Consider the following 716-nt stretch of genomic DNA (forward strand, 5'->3'; position numbering starts at 1 on the left):
GACCTTTGTTTGGCTTGGATACCGCGATGTGTGTGTGTGTGTGTGTGTGTGCGGGTGTGTGTGGGTGTGTGTGAGAGAGTTAAAGGAATTAAAGCCCTCTGAAGAGTTGTAGGCGCTCGACTCTTTATAGTACACGTTTAGACGAGTGAAGTTATTTCTTTAGTTCGCTTCCGTCGTATTTGCCTCTTTCTGCTCCAATCAGGTTCCCCAGACTCCGAGACACCCCCCCCCCCCCTTCATGCAAAACATCTGTGGGAACTTTAATAGATGAAAGCTCAAACCGCAATCGACTTCCTTTTGTTTTCCAGAAGTCACTTCACGTCAGCCGAGAGAGAGCCGTCGAACCTCCAGAACCGGCGCGCGTGAGCCCGGTCCCGGTCCCGACACCGACAGCTCACATCCACAGCTCAGCTCGGGCAGGGGTTTCCCGTGCGTACACACGGACAAAATAACGGCATAACATTTCAAAAGACTTAATGAATTATAATATCTCTCTGCACGCTTCCATTAATGTGAAAGTTATTCTGCATCATAAGCGTAAATATACACGAATATCATCGACAGTTGTCTAGTATAATTATAAAAAGAGCTATGCATAAAGAGGGACTATATTATTGCACATTTTGGAGAAGAATAAAAGCCTATTATTATCTGAACAGTGTGGAAATGGATGCTTTAATTGATCTGGGCCATACACCAGGAGCACATATCTCACT

The sequence above is a fragment of the Gobio gobio genome (assembly GCF_949357685.1).
Source record: "Gobio gobio genome assembly, chromosome: 4".
Lineage (NCBI taxonomy): Eukaryota > Metazoa > Chordata > Actinopteri > Cypriniformes > Gobionidae > Gobio > Gobio gobio.